Source organism: Salvelinus alpinus, chromosome 18, assembly GCF_045679555.1.
Source record: "Salvelinus alpinus chromosome 18, SLU_Salpinus.1, whole genome shotgun sequence".
NCBI classification, from domain to species: Eukaryota; Metazoa; Chordata; class Actinopteri; order Salmoniformes; family Salmonidae; genus Salvelinus; species Salvelinus alpinus.
Window position 1 is genome coordinate 21688285 of NC_092103.1, and position 18958 is coordinate 21707242.

Consider the following 18958-nt stretch of genomic DNA (forward strand, 5'->3'; position numbering starts at 1 on the left):
ATAATAAATTCCATACATTAATTTATACTGGATTAAGCATACATTTTCGTTAAATGTAATCTCATAAATGATGTTCCAACTTTCCCTCCATCTTGTGCCAGTATCAGTTATTTTTAAGTCTTGGTTCCAATAGTTTACATTTTTTCCGAAGTGATTTTGAGTTGGATTCGCTCTTTGCAAGATTTTGTGTAGTTTACCTAACATATGAATATCCTTTTCTGATTGAAATTGGAATCCCTCAAGATTGCTCTGATGTGATATAAAACGTTTAATGCATGTATTTGAAAATATCGACATTTGTCAATCCCAAAAATATTTTTAAAGCGGTCATGGAAATAAATGTATTTCCTATTATCAAGTCCTTTACGGTTTCTATGCCTTTAGTTTTCCATGTGGACCAATTTATCTGTGAATTCTGAAAAGCTATTGTTCCATAAGATTGTGTTTTTAGGGAGTGATATTGGTTATTGTATAAATATGTTTCATTTTCTTCCATATTGTTATAGTGTTCTTAACTATTAAGCTATTAATGTTCTTAGCTTTGTCCTTTGAAAATAGAAACATAAAAATATTCTGGGGATGAGCATGCACATATTCAATATGTACACATTGTTTCTCTTTAGTGCAAGTAAAATCCTTGGGATTGGAAATGATTCAGACAATTACATTGATGGATGCTACAATCTAGCTGCAATATTAAAGCTGATCTACCCCCTATTTTCTTTAAATAAATAAAACAACGTGGGTATCGAGTTGATACAATTCCAAGTCTGGAAGGTTAAAACCACCCTCAGACTTAGGAAGATGTAAAACTTATTTTTTTATTATATGAATTTTATTTGCCCATATAAAGTCTGTTATAAAAAGTATACTTTAAAAAATAATTTCTTCAGTGTGGTAATTGGTATTACAGAAAATAAATACAAAAACTTTAGAAAGCCATGCCATTCTGAAGAGGTTTATTCTTCCTGTAAGATTTATGGGAAGAATATTCCATTAATTAGATCTGCTTTCATATTTTTGAGTAATGGAATAAAGATATATTTTTACATGTGTTGTTTGTTGTCACCGTATTAAGCATACTAAGTATTTCATATTTTTTGTGGTCCACTTAAAGGGTTTCTGTAGATCGTGAGATATCGATAAATATTTTTTAGCAAAGGGGGCATTGAGCTTTCAATATTGGTCAAGTATTTCAGGAGATCATCTGCAAATAAGTTTAGTTTATATTCATGTTTACCAATACTGATACCTGTTACGTTTGGGTCCTGTCTACTTCTTACTGCAAGCGGTTCAATTGCCAGTGCAAACAGGAGGGGGGTGATGGGACATCCCTGCCCCTTTCTAAAGCTATTTCATCAGATAATGTATTCTTTGCTTTAGGACATTTATATAAAATCTCTATTAAATGCATTATTTCTGCTGGAAAGTTGAAAGCGTCCAATGTTTTGAATAGAAAAGGCCATTCAAGACAGTCTAAAGCTTTTTCAGCATCAACAGCATTATTGATGAATCTATATCTAGATATTTTGCTTATTCTATTCAACTGAAACATGCCCTTGTATTTGTTTGTAAGTGTCTATTTTTACTAAACCCTGTTTGATTGATATGTATAAATTCTGGTTACACTTTTGCCATTCTATTGCTTATAAGCTTTGTTATTATTTTATTGTCACAGTTTATTAAACTTATAGATCTGTAATCACCAGGGGACTCTCCAGATTTTCCTGGTTTTAATATAACTGAAATAACTTTGATACATGGAACCAGGAAGTACTGAATTGCGCGACGTGTGTTGTCATTTGTGTAAATAGGGGCGCTACTTTGTCCCAAAAATATTGAATATAATTCTATGGGAAAGCCATCCATTCCTGCTTTTCTCCGCATGAATGTTTTAAGTGTCTAATGTTTCTTCTTGGGTGATCTATGTTTTTAGTGATCATTTTCTATCTGCTGATAAATGCTTCAGGGATTTTATGTTATGGCACCTTGTGTGGCTCAGCTTCCTTCTTCTAAACCTAGGCTTGTGAGCACAGTGTTGATTCCAGGCTCCACTCAGCCCAGTCTGGCATTGAATGAGTAGCTACAACTTGTGTGATCGTCTGGCTGGCTCGTATTAAAGGCTCTATGAAAGGCATTTCTTCTTCCACTCACTCGCGCACACACACAAGCACACACACAGACACACCACCTCCACCACCACTGAGGAGAATAGTGCCATTGTGGTGCAGCTGGATTCACGGCCAAAACTGAATTAGTTTCTGAAATGCCATGTAGCTCACATAAAGCAGTGTTCATTGCCATACCATTGTGCCATTGTACCGGTGTACCATGGTTGCATTGTCTTGGGAAAACCATGTCCTGGTTTGGAATTTGTTTTTCTCCTTCCTTCTGCCTCACCGCTCACCTTCCCTCCGTCTGTTCTGTTGCCTGGGTAACGGTTACCGATGGAGACCAGGAGTTCAGGAATACAAAGACAGGACTGGAGCTTGAGGGAGAGGATTATTGAGTGGGAGCGGGGGTGGGTTAACAGTGAGGCGTATTGAGGCGCTCAGCCTAGCGATAGATTTGATGATCTTCGATAGAGGTACATGGAGACAGGTGAGAGAGCAGTCAAGTGCAGTCTCTCCCTATGAATCCATGTGAATGTGTGATGTGACGTAGGTCTTACTGTACATCCCCCTGGGGAGAAGGCTGTATTTAAGTAGGGAGAGGAGAGCTTAAGGTTCTATGAAGCTGTGAGATATCGTGAATCATACACTGACATGGAACTAGCTGTGATTTGTGGCCTATATGCTGGTGGCAGTGTGTGTGTGCATGCACACTTGTGAGTGTGTATGTGTTTGGAGCACAGCAATGTCCCAAAATTCATCTGAGGAAGCTGCAACCTTCAGTGGAGCTGTCAACATACTTTATAGCATTTTACTTCCAACTGATAAGCCTACAGAATCACAAATTATGAATATGTACTGTATTCCAGCATATACACATCAAACTGCTCATATCTTGATCGTTCCCTGGGTGTTCACATGGGGACTCTGCTTTTAATTAACCCTGTTTGGGGAACCATATGGGGTTTTAAAACACTACAGTATGTGATATGCTTCCATATGTCCCTTTTTAAGTCAATTTCCACAAAACAACCCAGCAAAACCTGTAACAAAAGCAGAAGTCTCAACACTATAATTCTCCATGGAAACTATGTTGGTCCAAAGCCATTATCACACTGACCGTTCCCTTCCAATGGCTCATTGATGAATGTCATAGATTCCTCCTTTGGCCACATTTGAATCTCCTGCACGATGGCACTCAGCAAGCCCTTCTCTCCTCCTCTTCCTTCCCGTTCACCAGCAAATCATTTACAGTCCTGCTCTGTCCTTAGACAGAGGCAATCCCATCCCAACCTCTCCACAGATGAAAATGTGCCAAAAGTGACCAGTCGACTCATTGATCACAGGGACAGAAGATATGTGGAGGGCAGTATACACTCCCACATTCTCCCAGTACACCAGCGGTAGAGTAATGAAGGAGCTATAGAATGTCACTCAATTATAACCCCCAGCACAGCGCAAAGAACAGCAAAGAGAATGATACTTGGCACTGTGTTTATCTCCCCAGTGAACAAGGCCTTGAAGACAAGGCAACAATTGGCAATATGACTACATCCTCAGCTATCCGTGGGTAGTACTAATTCGGTCAGGACATGAAACGCTGTGTTAATAAGAAAGCTGATTACTCCCTTTATGTCCTTTATGACACCGCAATCAACATGAACACAATATCATATCAAACAGATGCCAGTCGCTGCACTGGGTTGGGATTTAGAATACTGGCAGGCGGCAGCTCTATTATCTTAAAACAATTGTTGAGTTAAAAGACATGAAAGTGAGCTAATTTTGGGGCTTCCACCTCATTACACCTGCCTGAACCAACAATGTCCGAAATGCACTAGATCACTGGTAGGGGGCACTGTGTTGACACCAACACTCCCCCCACCATTTTTGACACATTTATTCTATTACAGACACCATAATGCATACTTTTTAATTATATTATGTGATTTTAAACAAAAATATAGACTTTTTTTTTTAAATGACTAATATTACTGTCCACATTACAATAACAAAATACTTAAATACATGTAATTTAGTCCATGAAACATTTCATTGAAATACTGTAGAAATCCACTCATTCCTATGGAGGACTGCTCCTACTGGGGAGTAGCAATTATTCCGACCTGTGGCTTCAAAGCCTCTCAATGACCAATACATAGCATCAGCAATGCAGGGTTTACAGTTGAAGTCGGAAGTTTACGTACACCTGATACCCTGACTACAACGCTCGCGCGTCGCGAGTTCTGCCCACAACATTTCTATAGGATTGAGGTCAGGGCTTTGGGATGGCCACTCCAATACCTTGACTTTGTTGTCCTTAAGCCATTTTGCCACAATTTTAGAAGTATGCTTGGGTCATTGTCCATTTGGAAGACCCATTTGCGACCAAGCTTTAACTTCCTGACTGATGTCTTGAGATGTTGCTTCAATATATCCACATAATTTTCCTCCCTCATGATGCCATGTATTTTGTGAAGTGCACCAGTCCCTCCTGCAGCAAAGCACCCCCACAACATGATGCTGCCACCCCCGTGCTTCACGGTTGGGATGGTGTTATTCGGCTTGCAAGCCTCCCCCTTTTTCCTCCAAACATAACGATGGTCATTATGGCCAAACAGTTCTATTTTTGTTTTATCAGACCATAGGACATTTCTCCAAAAAGTACGATCTTTGTCCCCATTTGGAGTTGCAAACCGTAGTCTGGCTTTTTTATGGCGGTTTTGGAGCAGTGGCTTCTTTCTTGCTGAGCGACCTTTCAGGTTATGTCGATATAGGACTTGTTTTTACTGTGGATATAGATACTTTTGTACCTGTTTCCTCCAGCATCTTCACAAGGTCCTTTGCTGTTGTTCTGGGATTGATTTGCACTTTTCGCACCAAAGTGCGTTCATCTCTAGGAGACAGAACGCGTCTCCTTCCTAAGCGGTTTGACGGTTGCGTGGTCCCTTGGTGTTTATACTTGCGTACTATTGTTTGTACAGATGAACGTGGTACCTTCAGGCGTTTGGAAATTACTCCCAAGGATGAATCAGACTTGTGGAGGTCTACAATTTTTTTCTGAGGTCTTGGCTGATTTCTTTTGATTTTCCCATGATGTCAAGCAAAGAGGCACTGAGTTTGAAGGTAGACCTTGAAATACATCCACGGGTACACCACCTATTGACTCAAATGATGTCAATTAGCCTATCAGAAGCTTCTAAAGCCATGATATAATTTTCTGGAATTTTCCAAGCTGTTTCAAGACACAGTCAACTTAGTGTATGTACATTTCTGACCCACTGGAATTGTGATACAGTGAATTATAAATTAATTAATCTGTCTGTAAACAATTGTTGGAAAAATGACTTTTGTCATGCACAAAGTAGATGTCCTAACCGACTTGCCAAAACTATAGTTTGTTAACAAGACATTTGTGGAGTGGTTGAAAAACGAGTTTTAATGACTCCAACCTAAGTGTATGTCTATGCCTGAAGTGTATGCCTGAACCAAATTAAATATTCTGTTTAGTGAATGTCTGACACCCAAATTGCAGGATCCGATACCCATGGTAAAAGTCCTTTGATTTATGTTGAATCCCTCCACAATTGATTTGGGGTTAATCTGGTGTGCTATTTCATGTCACAATGTCTAAAGAGAGATGAGATAAAAAGATATGCAAGCGATAGGGCGTGTGTGTGTTTGAGCTTGTGTGTTTATGCAAGTGTACATGTACATGCATGTACTGTATGTGTACATTCTTGTCTCCAGCTTCCTTAGGTCCATGGTGTGTGTACGCGCGTTGTTATCAGTGTAAATATAATTAGTTCTGCACCAAAGGGCCATGAATAAATACAGCAGCCTACTTTGCATTTTCAGCCTGACTTTTCATCATGACACAAAGGCCAGAGCCATAGCAGCAGAAGACTACTGGATACAACCCTTACAACACCTGCAGTATCTCCCTCAGAGAAACCAGAATTAATTTAATTAACATTAACCTTGAAAAGTCAGTCTACCAGCCCCTAACAATGCATCAATTATCTTCCTGTACAAAATATTAAGAACACCTGCTCTTTCCATGACATAGACTGACCAGGTGAATCCAGGTGAATGCTATGATCCCTTATTGATGTCACTTGTTAAATCTACTTCAATCAGTGTGGAGGAAGGGGACAAAATATTTAAGTGCCTTTGAACAGGGTATGGTAGTAGGTGACAGGCGTACCGGTTTGTTTCAAGAACTGCAAAGCTGTTGTGTTTTTCACGCTCAGCAGTTTCCCTTGTGTATCAAGAATGGTCCACCACCCAAATTACATCCAGCCAACTTGACACAACTGTGGGAAGCATTGGAGTCAACATGGGCCAGCATCCCTGTGGAACGCTTTCAACACCTTGTAGAGTACAAGCCCCGACGAATTGAGGCTTTTCTGAGGGCAAAAGGCGGTGACTCAATATTAGGAAGGTGTTCGTAATGTTTAAAATACTCGGTGTATATTCCCCACTTAATGCATGAGCAATTGTAGCTTGAGAAAGCTCTGAGGTGATTTCTACGTTCTCTGATTTCTAGTCTATTCTATGTACTCAACCAGGCTCAAACGGGCAATGTTGGATGGATTATGTGGAGGACACCCAAAATCTGGTTGTTCGTCTTACCATGGACAGTATTTTACCCTTTTTACACTATAGTGCAAACCCAAACTGTATTGGACTTGCTCAGATATATATATATATATTTTTAGTGTCATTATTTCCAGCACAGTTCCATTAAGGAGGATGCAGTACCAGGCCAGCATAGTCCAGCTCAGCTTGGTTCAGTATTATGAAAAGAGCTTAAGTGATAGTTAAAGTGACAGAGCTATTATACACAGACATGGCTTCATATGCACTTACAGTATAACTGCCTACTTGAAGTAATATACATTTTTTCCCCCTCACCTACTTATATGTGGCGCTTTTCTGAAGGAACTGTGATTTACCAATGTTATTGACTTGTTACCTATTTAGTACCAACAGGCTATACTGTATATCAGCATAGTAGATGTACCCTTATTTAGTCTGGCCTTCACTGGCTTCCATTGCATCCATGAATACAGTGCAAAGTGTGCTGCCCCAGGTGCTACTTAAGGTGGCACCATATTTGCGAGACAATCCAATGATATTGAGGGAGACATGAATTGTTTGCAAGTGTGCCGATGATTGGCCTGACTCATTACAAATTAGTATGTATTTCTCTGTTCTGTTGGGATTTTTTTTATTCAATGGATCCCTTTCTGGATGTTTAGCGCTGAGAAAACAGTCCGAGCCTGTCTTCATATCTCATTAACCTCTCAAAATCCTAAGATAACGCTGTATAGCCATCCCGCCGTCTACGCCGTCTTGGCACCGACTTTTCTCTCCTTTGGAATAGTTTTATATCTTTAGATTCATTCCTATCAGCATGGTTTTTAATGGCTTTGTGAAGCTGCAGTGATTAAAGTCTTTACGGAATCTCCCGTTAGTGTTTCCCAGACAATTGTTTTTCTCCCTAAACACTAATGATAGCAGATGTGGAAGCTACCGTACATTAATGTCAATGGACAGGTTTTTACCAGTTACTGTTCGATCATGTTTTTTCAGGTTTATGTCCACGAATTACATTATATGAACCACAAGGCTCTTGGTCACCGAGTTGTGTAACCTTACTGTCATTAATCATAATATTATGAGGGAGAGGGAGAGGGAGAGAGATATTTTGATAGCATCTGCTGTGAATGGACAAAGATCCCCCTTCAGGTGCCAGCGTTCCCTGACAGGTCTACTCTGGCAAGCTGTTCCAGCAACACTTGGCCGACAGCTGCAAATACATATAAAGGCCTCTCTTCAACAAAAAAGAGGGAATATACCAAGGGCTGAGCTCGCAGCTGCCGTTAGTAGACACACAGACATATGCACATGCACGCAGACACACAAACATTCTCAAGAAAAAAAAAACTATTTTTTTGTGTTAAACTCTCGCCATTGGCAAGGTCACTGAACTCACTTACGTTTTTGTAGCCGAGTTACTTGAGCATAAAACACTTTGTCAGTTTTCACTCCCAGTAGTTCTCTTCTCAACAGCAATGACAATTTTGATGTTACTTTCTGTGGTGGCCTCACAAGAATTCCGACATTTCGAATGTCAAAGTAGTGTATCCCATTTGACCACTCATTATCTGAGCATGTACCAAAATGTTGTCAGCAAATAACACTGCAAGCGACTGTTGTAAGAGTGAAATCCATACCGTCTTCTCCCATAGTCCCCAATCCCTTCTCTTTCCTAATAAGGGCCACCTCTAGGGCACCATTGTTCTGGTCCTTTTAATGCCTGGTTATCAACAGCAGTTGCAATCTGTATTACCCCCTTGTGCCACGGCTGCAAATATTGGCATTAGCTTCCTAATCACATTTATTTATTCCAAATGTCACAGAAAAGGGCACGTCTGTTTACAGCTGGCTCGCACTGCTTCAACTCTAAAATACACTACATTATCAAACGCATGTGGACACCTGCTTTTTGAACATCTCATTCCAAAATCAAGGGCATTAACATGGAGTTGGTCCCCCATTTGCTGCTATAACAGCCTCCATTCTTCTGGGAAGGCTTCCCATTAGATGTTGGAACATTACTTTGGGGATTTGCTTCCATTCAGCCACAAGAGCATTAGGGAGGTCGGGCAATTAGGCCTGCTCACAGTCAGCGTTTCAATTCATCCCCAAAGGTGTTCGATGGGGTTGAGGTCAGGGCTCTGTGCAGGCCAGTCAAGTTCTTCAAAACCGATCTCGACAAAACATTTCTTTATGAACCTCAAACTGTTGCCACAGAAACGTCTATAATGTCATTGTATGCTGTAGCGTTAAGATTTCCTTTCACTGGAACTTAGGGGCCTAGCCCGAACCATGAAAAACAGACCCAGACCATTATTTCTCCTACACCAAACTTTACAGTTAGCACTATGCCAGATGGTGAAGCGTGATTCATCACTCCAGAGTCCAATGGTGGCAAGCTTTACACCACTCCAGTCTACGCTTGGCATTGCACATGGTGATCTTAGGCTTGTGTGCAGCTACTCGGCCATGGAAACCCATTTCATGAAGCTCCCGACGAACAGTTCTTGTGCTGAGGCAGTTTGGAACTCGGTAGTGAGTGTTGCAACCGAGGACAGAAGATTTTTTACAAGCTACGCGCTTCAGCACTCGGCGGTCCTGTTCTGTGAGCTTGTGTGGCCTACCACTTCGCAGCTGAGCCGTTGTTGCTCCTAGATGTTTTCACTTCACAATAACAGCACTTACAGTTGACCAGGGTATCTCTAGCAGGGCAGAACTTTGACAAACTGACTTGTTGGAATGCTGGTATCCTAAGATGGTGCCATGTTGAAAATCAGCAACTGGTGTCGCAGAAATAGCCGCATCCACTAATTTGAAGGAGTGTCCACATACTTTTGTATATGTAGTGTATCATGTATCTTTGGAAGAAAAGAAGAAGAGAAGGGGAAAGGCATTAGGTTGTGAATAGACACACTAATTTGCCACAGTAATGTGCAGGCAGCGATGCATGATCATCAGGCAATTATATTTGGTTACCATGCAAACAGTGAGCATCATGGGAGGTCATTAAAGGGAGAAAAATACCCTAGCTGAGACCGAGAGAGAGAGAGAGAGAGATCTAAACAATCTTTCTTTCACATTTTCTATGAATATTAAATGCGTAATGTTCCTTCCCCAGTCTGTCCCAGGGATAACAAATGGAGATTCAATTGTTTTTTCAGTCAGATATGCATTATGATTACTTTCAGATTAAGCTAATGGACGTATATGACTGCGCCACTCTGAATGTTGTAATTGTTTGTTTCTAAACATACAAAAATGGGTCAAGATCTTCAATTATGTATAATGCAAAAAGTTAACATGGATGACTCATAGCTGTCGTGATCTTGCCTCGTACCTTGGACATTTGTGACCATCACCTCGATTCGGTCTTATGTAGCAAAGAAATGTGTATCACACACTGCAGTTAAGGAACAATAATTCTGCTTTGAAAGTTGATAAATGTATAACCCCACTTTTGAGAAAATGGCACGTGAATGTTTTGATACACATACTGGAGAGCTCTTCTTTGTTTACACCCATTCAGCATTGTTCACACTCTTAAACCTTAGCCCCAACCATCTCTAAGGATTCACATATGAGGCCATGTGCTAAACAGAGTGAGCTAAACAATGAACCATAATCCCAACCAATACTGCTAGCAATACAAATTGATTGTCATAGCTAGCCACCATGCATGAATCTGCAGGTAGCTAAAGCTATCAACTAGGTTCAACGTTAGTAAGCTAGCTAACATTAGGCTATAACTAGTAATGCAAATGGCTTTCTGAGATGCAAATAATATTCAAAAAATGTAGCGAGACTCTAACCCATATACATGGATTAACGATTCTCCCTCTCTGTCACGAATGCCATGGTTGCCCTTAGTTTGAAGATATAATCCAGAGACAGGTGTTATACAACAGCCTTCTGTGCTCTGTATTCGACTCCCTCCGCATTTGCAATCAAATGCCTGAATTTTCTCCATCTCCTTAGCTATCCACTGGGCATTCCACTAATTTCAAAATTCGGTCAACTTCTGTAACAACAAAATTGTTTATCGCCGCTTCTTTCCCATCACTGTCATCAGAAGACTCTACAATGTCTGGTTCAATGAAAATGTTTTGACCTAAATGAGGGATTTCCTCATCGTCTGATTCATTTTCAGAGTCAGTATTGCACAATCCTCCTCCAGAAAGTAGTCCATCACACCTTTTCCCCACTGTTCTTTGCCTGTTAAATGCATGGCTGCAATGTTGAGCAGTTGCAGTTGTCCATGATATCTTAAAAAAAAAGCTGCGGTAGCAAGGATTATCTACACATACTGAACAGCTCATGTTATTGACAGAAGCATGTTACATGGAAGACCAATCCGAACGCATCTCTCGGCATATCCAGCCTACCCATTATCTCAGCCAATCATGGCTGGCGGGAAGGTTCCTGACTTTTTCCATGGCTAAACCAATTAGGCTCGTAATTTAACATTTGTATTCATATTTACAGCTAACATACACATTTGTTATTAGGGTACATTAAAGTTCACATGTTCCAGAAGGCATTTCTGCACAATAAATGTATCTAGATTTTTTTTTTATGAATAATTGCATTTACGTTCAAATGCCACTCCTGTGAAGTAGTGACGTGGGACCTATGCCTAGCTTCTTGAAACGGGTCACGTTTTAACCTTACGGCAATTCCACGGAAAAACAAATGATTCACTTTAAAATGTATGTCAAACAAAAACAATGATTGTTAAGTTAAAACAAACAGACTACTTTAAAAAATGTCCACTGAACATTTTGCAAAAACACATTGACTTGAAGAACAGTGCAGATAAAGTAAAAATTATCGGTGGAAATTGTTAAAAGTATTCCTTGTGGAAGACATCAACACTATGAAATAACACATATGAAATCATGTAGTAACCAAAAAAGTGTTGAACACATAAATATATTTGACATTCTTGGAAAATATTAGCCACCCTTTGCCTTGATCACAGCTTTGCACAATCTTGGCATTCTCTCAACCAGCTTCATGAGGTAACCTAGAATGCCCTGTTAATTTGTGGAATTTCTTTCCTTCTTAATTCATTTGAGCCAATCAGTTATGTTGTGACAAGGTAGGGTTGGTATACAGAAGATAGCCCTATTTGGTAAAAGGCCAAGTCCATATTATGGCAAGAACAGCTCAAATAAGCAAAGGGAAACAACAGCCCATCATTACCTTAAGACATGACGGTCAGTCAACCCGGAAAATGTCAAGAACTTTGAAAGTTTCTTCAAGTGCAGTCGCAAAACCATCAAGCACTATGATGAAACGGACTTTCATGAGGACCACCACAGGAAAGGAAGACCCAGAGTTACCTCTGCTGCAGATGATTGGTGTATTAGAGTTACCAGCCTCAGAAAATGCAGCACAAATAAGTGCTTCACAGAGATCAAGTAACAGACATCTCACCATCAACTGTTCAGAGACTGCGTGAATCAGGCCTTCATGGTCGAATTGCTGCAAAGAAACCACTATTAAAGGACACCAATAAGAAGAAGAGACTTGCTTGGGCCAAGATACACTAACAATTGACATTAGACCGGTGGAAATCTGTCCTCTGGTCTGATGAGTCCAAATGTGAGATTTTTGGTTCCAACCGCCGTGTCTTTGTGAGATGCAGAGTAAGTGAATGGATGATGTGTGATGGTGTGAGGGTGCTTTGCTGGTTACACTGTCTGTGATTTATTTAGAATTGATGGCACACTTAACCAGCATGGCTACCACAGCATTCTGCAGCGATACGCCATCCCATCTGGTTCGCGCTTAGTAGGACTATCATTTGTTTTTCAACAGGACAATGACCCAACACACATCCAGTAGAGGTTGACGAATTATGATTTTTCAACGCCGATAGCGACACCGATTTATTGGAGGACCAAAAAAAGCCGATATCAATTAATCATCCGATTTTTATATACACTGCTCAAAAAAATAAAGGGAACACTAAAATAACACATCCTAGATCTGAATGAATGAAATATTCTTATTAAATACTTTTTTCTTTACATAGTTGAATGTGCTGACAACAAAATCACACAAAAATTATCAATGGAAATCAAATTTATCAACCCATGGAGGTCTGGATTTGGAGTCACACTCAAAATTAAAGTGGAAAACCACACTACAGGCTGATCCAACTTTGATGTAATGTCCTTAAAACAAGTCAAAATGAGGCTCAGTAGTGTGTGTGGCCTCCACGTGCCTGTATGACCTCCCTACAACGCCTGGGCATGCTCCTGATGAGGTGGCGGATGGTCTCCTGAGGGATCTCCTCCCAGACCTGGACTAAAGCATCCGCCAACTCCTGGACAGTCTGTGGTGCAACGTGGCGTTGGTGGATGGAGCGAGACATGATGTCCCAGATGTGCTCAATGGATATGTATTATATGTATTATATTGGATTCTCTACATAGTTCATTCTAATATACAGTGGGGAGAACAAGTATTTGATACACTGACGATTTTGCAGGTTTTCCTACTTACAAAGCATGTAGAGGTCTGTAATTTTTATCATAGGTACACTTCAACTATGAGAGACGGAATCTAAAACAAAAATCCAGAAAATCACATTGTATGATTTTTAAGTAATTAATTTGCATTTTATTGCATGACATAAGTATTTGATACATCAGAAAAGCAGAACTTAATATTTGGTACAGAAACCTTTGTTTGCAATTACAGAGATCATACGTTTCCTGTAGTTCTTGACTAGGTTTGCACACACTGCAGCAGGGATTTTGGCCCACTCCTCCCTACAGATCTTCTCCAGATCCTTCAGGTTTCGGGGCTGTCGCTGGGCAATACGGACTTTCAGCTCCCTCCAAAGATTTTCTATTGGGTTCAGGTCTGGAGACTGGCTAGGCCACTCCAGGACCTTGAGATGCTTCTTACGGAGCCACTCCTTAGTTGCCATGGCTGTGTGCTTCGTGTCGTTGTCATGCTGGAAGACCCAGCCACGACCCATCTTCAATGCTCTTACTGAGGGAAGGAGGTTGTTGGCCAAGATCTCGCGATACATGGCCCCATCCATCCTCCCCTCAATACGGTGCAGTCGTCCTGTCCCCTTTGCAGAAAAGCATCCCCAAAGAATGATGTTTCCACCTCCATGCTTCACGGTTGGGATGGTGTTCTTGGGGTTGTACTCATCCTTCTATTCCTCCAAACACGGCGAGTGGAGTTTAGAGCAAAAAGCTCTATTTTTGTCTCATCAGACCACATGACCTTCTCCCATTCCTCCTCTGGATCATCCAGATGGTCATTGGCAAACTTCAGACGGGCCTGGACATGCGCTGGCTTGAGCAGGGGGACCTTGCGTGCGCTGCAGGATTTTAATCCATGACGGCGTAGTGTGTTACTAATGGTTTTCTTTGAGACTGTGGTCCCAGCTCTCTTCAGGTCATTGACCAGGTCCTGCCGTGTAGTTCTGGGCTGATCCCTCACATTCCTCATGATCATTGATGCCCCACGAGGTGAGATCTTGCATGGAGCCCCAGACCGAGGGTGATTGACCGTCATCTTGAACTTCTTCCATTTTCTAATAATTGTGCCAACAGTTGTTGCCTTCTCACCAAGCTGCTTGCCTATTGTCCTGTAGCCCATCCCAGCCTTGTACAGGTCTACAATTTATCCCTGATGTCCTTACACAGCTCTCTGGTCTTGGCCATTGTGGAGAGGTTGGAGTCTGTTTGATTGAGTGTGTGGACAGGTGTCTTTTATACAGGTAACGAGTTCAAACAGGTGCAGTTAATACAGGTAATGAGTGGAGAACAGGAGGGCTTCTTAAAGAAAAACTAACAGGTCTGTGAGAGCCGGAATTCTTACTGGTTGGTAGGTGATCAAATACTTATGTCATGCAATAAAATGCAAATTAATTACTTAAAAATCATACAATGTGATTTTCTGGATTTTTGTTTTAGATTCCGTCTCTCACAGTTGAAGTGTACCTATGATAAAAATTACAGACCTCTACATGCTTTGTAAGTAGGAAAACCTGCAAAATCGGCAGTGTATCAAATACTTGTTCTCCCCACTGTATCTACTGCTGTACATTCCTAAGATATCTTAAATTCATCCGGTGTAGATACTGTACGTATAAAATGCATTTGATTACTGTTACAGTGCTCTTTGGGTTGTTAATTGGATTCAATCCCGACATTTCTTGTTTCTTTTGTTTTGTTTTAAATTGATTATTTGTGTACCTGTTTGACATTTTACTGCATTGTTAGGAGCAAGTTACATAAGCATTTCGCTGCACCAACTATAACATCTGCTAAACTTGGTACGTGACCAATAAACTTTGATTTGATTTGAGGTGCAAAGTTAGATTCAACACCAAACAAACAGCTGAAACAGAAAGTGTCTTCAATTTACACATGACATTAATTCTGTATCCCTTCTCACAAGTTCCGGTTTACCTTTTTAATATTGGTATATTCAATGTTTATTGAACTGGGGAACAAAAATGATTTATGCTTTGCACCTGTTGCAAACAATTAGCTAGTAAATCGTTTGTATATTTAAGCAATAAGGCACGAGGGGGTTTGTTGTATATATACCACGGCTAAGGGCTGTTCTTACACATGATGAAATGTGCCTGGACACAGCCCTTAGCCGTGTTATATTGGCCATATACCACAAACCCCTGAGGTGCCTTATTGCTATTATAAACTGGTTACCAACGTAATTAGAGCAGTTAAAATACATGTTTTGTCATACCCATGTTATACAGTCTGCTATACCATGGCTGTCAGCCAATCAGCATTCAGGGCTCGAACCACCCAGTTTATAATAACTGGCTTTATACCTCTGATGCATGTGGTCTAGCAGCCTGTTATGTAGCTATGGTGTTTAATACAAGTCTTCTGATTTATTATTATCTCTGTGACGACTTGGAAGTTGACAGTACAGCATGTCCTTAGCAACGGGACATGGATAGAACAAAACTATCTGCTTATCATCCCATGGTCTATTTCTCCCTGCATGAAGAACCCCCATAATGAATATAAATAAAACACTATATATCTTGATGATCTATGTATGCAGGGCATCCCTCTGCATATGAGGACACCCAGAGATCCAGGGCTAGCCAGAGCTGCTTGGCTTAGGAAGTGGGGAGGCAGGGTGGGCTAGCGGCGAGGGAGTAACTCAGGCCTAATTCCCTGCTATAATTCAGGAGGGCGAGGGCCAGAGACAGCCAAATCTACCCACAAATCTCTCCCCCTACCCGGGGATCAGAGTCGGGGCCAAGGAGGGCTGCATGGAGAAACATGGGGGAAATGTGGGGAGGTGATGGGGGCTCAGGGGTGGGCAGTGATGGGACTGAGGGATGGAACTCAGACAAAGCCAATCAATATGCCTGCCTTTCTGTAGCCATACTGAGGAGGGGAACAGAATGTGGAGGTCGACCTGTTATTTTCAGTTAAAACTCAATGGAGATTTTCCATTCAGTTTTCAATCAGAGTTTAATCAGATTTCATGATTAAGTAGGGCCACCGAGGGTCAATGTAATTTCCCTGGTGATTTCATGGCTCAGTTTGTGGACTTTCTATATTACATTTTTCAATTATCTTGGAATATATTTTTTATGTGGGTGGTCAATTATTTGTTTATTTTGCAATTAGCTTTCTCTGTTTTGGTTGAATGTACACTTAACTCACCACATGCATAGTATACTTTATGGTTCAATTAATTAGTAATTTTTCTGAATCAAAATGTACAATTCATAACTATGTCCTTCTCACTCACCAAGCTGTATTGAAAAGGTCACATGGGACAGGTCTTCTACTACTGTAGGCTCTAAATTCCCAGCACATGCTGCTCTTTTCCCCACATCTCTTCCTCTGGCCACACTACCTGTTTGAGACCACTCTCCTGGTGACATCACTTCCTGAATGGCTATGGCTGATGGGAAAGGATCCCCTGTGGGTGTAGAAAAAAGTGAGCCGAGTCAGTCTTCCATCCCTTGGCTCTAGGAGTTGCAGTTGGACGGGGAGAGTAGATAGCAGCTGCCTGGACACATGGCTCTTTAACTCCATGCTGGGGAAGTTGGGGATGAGGGAGATAGAGAAAGAGATGGAATGAGAAAGAGAAAGAGAGGGTGAAGCTGGCCCTCAAGTCCACTCCAGTGAGGTTTCATCTCATACAGGCTACAACAGTTTACTCACCCAGATACAGGCTTCTGAGAGTCTCCACTAGTTGTGATACAGCACTGTTAACACCCTCTCTGACTAGAGAGGTATACAAAGTCTCCACTCTGAATAAAACACATCTCTGGATTGGCATTGCATTCCAACCAGGCACGGAAAGGGAGCATATGTTTGTGTGTGTGTGTGTGTGTGTGTGTGTGTGTGTGTGTGTGTGTGTGTCTGTGTGTGTGTGTGTGTGTGTATGACCATATGTGCACGCGTGTGTGCATGTGATGAATGAATGCGTTAGTATGTAGACCGATGTACGGATATTTGCATACAGTGTGGATGGAATATTAGTTCCATGAGTTTCCTGAAGATGAATGCACTACAGCTCTCTAGTTTCTCAGTGTGCCTGCCAGGGAGGGAGCTGCTTCCCCTGTGCCCAGATGGTGGCTACAGAACTGAACAGGTGCACGATGGGTTGGCCTAGTGTGTTGTTGTTTTTATCCTGACGTTTGTCCCCGGGGCACGGCTTATTATGCTTTATAATGGAATAACAGATGAGGAAGAATGATTTACAAAACTGCCAAAGCATCCAGTGGTTGATGTAGATTGAATAGGTACCTATAGTGGTTCTGCAGATGAAACTCACTGGCAAGAGCTGTCTTTAGTTTCAGAGCCTCTTCAGCAGAGCATAATGGCATGGGTAATCTGATGTCAGTTGTACAACACTTTGATGCTACACATCATTTTGATCCACTCATCCCTATTCACTATAGAATACATGGATAATGGCTTTCAGCATGTCGATGATAGCCACTGAGGAAAAAAAGTTGATGTAGCGACTTGGTTACGTATTCAATTCTGCCAGATGGTTTTAACTCTGTCATTTGTTAATTTATTTATTCTTCATTGATTCTAAAGGATGTTGAACAAATGTCAGTGCTGAGTTTGTGGCCAGTAATACACCATCTGAGTAGGTGGTAATCTGTGAGGGAGGGGGGAGGGAGGGAGGGAGAAGGGCAGGGGGCCAGAGAGAAAGAGAGAGATGTAAGGCAGATGGCTCAAGGAAAAGAAAGCTGAAGGGAGAGCAAAAGTGAGTGATGAAGGGAGGGAGAGAAAGACATTGACAAAAAAAGAGAGAGATTGAGAGGGATTTGAATCCTCCGGCTCCCAGTCTTTCTCCTCCCTGTGGAGTGACTTCAGACTAAAGCATCAGGGATTTGTAGGGTCTTAAGATGAATGAAAACCACATCTCCCTCATGGAAACATTGTGAATTTACATGGCTGTTGTTATAATGAAAGAGAGTGCTAAAAGATTAACTTTTCTTACCAGACTAATTTGACATTTTAATTATATTTTATTTTACAGCTATGATCATCATTGTTTGCTTACTAACGTTTGTGTCTATTATTTCGTTATGTTTCAAATATTGCATTGCCAGTCTCAATTCCACCTCTACACAATCGTTTAAAAAAATAATTTCTGAAAAGTTCAAAATGTTCCTCTGGTGTTGTGTAAGTTTTGTGAAACAGTAGCTCTCTCATCTGTTGTTGTTGCCGGGCGACTTTGTTTCAGGCGGGGAGTGCATTTCCCAGAAGCTGCTCTCCTATTGTCCGGAGGACGTTCCTCTCTTAGGAGTTACCCACCTCTCCATGGTTTGATTTATGGCCACCCAGCAGTGCATTAGTTATAATTTGAGAGTGGTTTGTTTTTCCCCATGAAGATAGAATTTTAAATGTTTTGATGAATAACCCTATCTGCTCTTATACACTGTATTATACAGTAGGCACAGAGAATGGCGGGCAGGTGTAGCATCCCAAAAAAATGGTGTCTGACTGCAATAGAGGATGGATGGCCTTAAGGTCGTCACAATTTTTCAGATTCTCACCGGGTTCTTTCCGTTGACCACTACGGTGAAGAATTGTCAGTTATCTTGGAATCTTGGAATATGTCAGCTCTATTAGTCTATGGCCCATACACGGTGATTGTATGTGTATGGATTAAGTGTGCTTTTCACTCTCAGCTTGGCTGCCAGAGAGTCTTTGATGTGTCTGTGATGGCATGAAATGGTACAAACCATGGAG

The 18958-nt window shown here is 41.2% G+C and overlaps 1 protein-coding gene across 2 annotated transcripts in view; it reads left to right on the forward strand.

The window, feature by feature from the left end:
* LOC139543999 (astrotactin-2-like) overlaps positions 1-18958 on the forward strand; it is a 450311-nt gene that overhangs the window by 87495 nt on the left and 343858 nt on the right. The window lies entirely within an intron of this gene.